Source organism: Bison bison, unplaced genomic scaffold (genome assembly GCF_000754665.1).
Source record: "Bison bison bison isolate TAMUID 2011002044 unplaced genomic scaffold, Bison_UMD1.0 scf7180017864347, whole genome shotgun sequence".
NCBI classification, from domain to species: Eukaryota; Metazoa; Chordata; class Mammalia; order Artiodactyla; family Bovidae; genus Bison; species Bison bison.
The window spans coordinates 406,733-409,584 of NW_011494919.1; positions in this window are offsets into that span (position 1 = coordinate 406,733).

Sequence of the window (2,852 nt, forward strand, 5' to 3'; positions counted from 1 at the left end):
TGAGTTTGGTTCCATAATGATATGCACTTTGTATTCATGAAGACATTTTAAAGTATTTAGAGAAAGTTATCAGATATCCAGAAAAGTGTTAATATTTAAATTTACCACACTATCATGTACACTCTATGATGCTAAATGGAAAAAAAAAAAAGGAAACACAGTCAGCCCTCTGTATTTGCACGTTTTGCATCTTTGGATTTAGCCAACCATGAATGGAAAATATTTGGAAAAAACAATGCCAGAGAGTTCCAAAAACAAAATTTGAATTTGCCACAAACTGGAAACCATGCACACAGTATTTATGCTATATTTACTACTACTTTTACATAGCAGTTACATTGTATTAGGTATTGAAGGTAATCTAGAGATGATTTCAAGTACATACAGTGTGTGTGTGTAGGGTACATGAAAATCCTACTATATATAAGGGGCTTGAGTATCCATGATTCTTGGAAACAATCCCCACAGACACTAAAGGACAAGTGTATACACTGAATAAAGCCATTTAGTAACTGTGAATTCTAGAAATGGAATGAATACATATAAATTCATATATTTACACATACATATGAATATATTGAACATATAAATGTATATATTCTGCAAATACTGTATTAGTTCTTTTAAAAAAAAGCACTATTTGTTACTATAGAAGTTGAAGTATAAATTTCCAGAAATTCATTATGTTTACATAATCCCTTTATTGGTTTCCAGAATTATGATTATCCAGAGAAACTTGAAATGAACTTCTCTTTGTCTCAGTTATTTTTTGTCTTGGTTCAATAACTCTGTTGTAAGGAATATTTAGTTTTATTCACCATAGCTACTTAGTTAGGAAAACTTCTATCAAAATTGTCATTAACTTTTTGATGTGAAGATGTGTGTGTATGTGTGTGCATTTGTGTTAGGTTTTCCAAGGTCAAGTGTCAATCTCCTTTACTTACATAAGATTGTTAAAAGAATGATGATATTGATTCATGTAATGTGGATATACAGACTAAAATCAATCCTGGGGTAAATTAAAAAAATGTTCCTTTAAAAAAAGATCTTCTATGGTTAAAATAATTTCATTTTTAACTTGATTAAATAACATTCTAAGTCTGAATATATTTTCATGGTGTTTTCTGCTTATTACTCACCTTGCTGGTGATCTGTTGCTATTATTTAAAGGCAGTCATAATCAATATTTTGACAAAGTGTGTTTTACATGGAGAATGTGTGCATTTTCTAAGAGGACATAATCTGGAGTCTAGATTCTGGACTAGAGTCTGAACTCAAGATTATGGTGATATTTTCAGAAAATATCCCCCTGACCTTAAAGTAACGTGCACTCTCATTGATATTAAGTTTTATGAAGTATCTGATAAGCAAAATCTCAGAAATAAACTAGAAATGATCACTTGACGAGAGCACTTTGAGATTTAGGTAGTAGAATGCAGTGACATTAAGTGAATTGTAAGTTAAATTAAGACATTGTAGCAACAATTAACAAATATTTTGAGTTATAAGGAATTTTGGACAGGTAGATTTAAAGGATAATATTTAGTAACTATTTCTAGAAAAGTAGAATGAAAGAAAATTGTACTAGACATACAACTATGTTAATTAATCTACTTTTAATAAAGAGAAAAATTGTAGCTTGAGGATGTAAAACAGATTGCTTAACTTTGTTCACTGACTTGACTTTGAACTGTCAACTTCCTAATTTTAAAATTAGTATGCAGCAGAGGTTATTTTCTATAAAGAAATAGCTTACTAACACTTGTGTTTTGAAGCACTTGCATTAATATTTCTAAAAATAATGAACAAGCTGTCTGATTTATGAATTTGTCATTACAGTTTTAGTTAATCTGTATCATCTGTTGGAGACCAGTTACTTCTGGGTCAACTGATAAATTAATGTTTTGAATTGGTATTTAAAAAAAAAAAAAGCCTTAGCTCTCTGGTGATTCCACAAAACTTCACAGAGAAGTAGCTGTCATCCATATATGGTGGGTTTAAAAAATACACGGAATAGTAAAACCCATAGATGTACTCCAGGAAAGAAGGATCATTGCTAATACAGCCTGGGAAATAATGTAGAGTCAACATTTCATTTTTCCCTAAATGATGCTCAAATTAGAGGTTGCTTTTTTTCTAACTAAATTATCAGGCTAGTCCAGGTAACCTCTCCCAGCTTTGAGGCATAGTTGGGAAAGAGAGAGGGAGAGTGAGAGAGAAAGAAGTACAGAGGGAGAAGCGAAGGAATGGGTGGGTGGTATTTATACACACACACGAGAATGACATTTGTATGTACTAGTATTTCATATTTGGAAACAAAGGCAAATAAGTAGGAAGGATTAAAGTGGTTTTAAAATTACTGATCAGATTTTCTACTCTGTTATTTTGAGTGAATGCAGATAGAAAAAAGAACTGGTGATACTGAGTATAACAAGTTGAATACTATCACCTTATTTAACTTGACCTACAGCAGTGGCCACAGGACTGGAAAAGGTCAGTTTTCATTCCAATCCCAAAGAAAGGCAATGCCAAAGAATGCTCAAACTATCGCACAATTGCACTCATCTCACATGCTAGTAAAGTAATGCTCAAAATTCTCCAAGCCAGGCTTCAGCAATATGTGAACCGTGAACTTCCTAATGTTCAAGCTGGTTTTAGAAAAGGCAGAGGAACCAGAGATCAAATTGCCAACATCCGCTGGATCATCGAAAAAGCAAGAGAGTTCCAGAAAAACATCTGTTTCTGCTTTATTGACTATGCCAAAGCCTTTGACTGTGTGGATCACAATAAACTGTGGAAAATTCTGAAAGAGATGGGAATACCAGACCACCTGATCTGCCTCTTGAGAAATT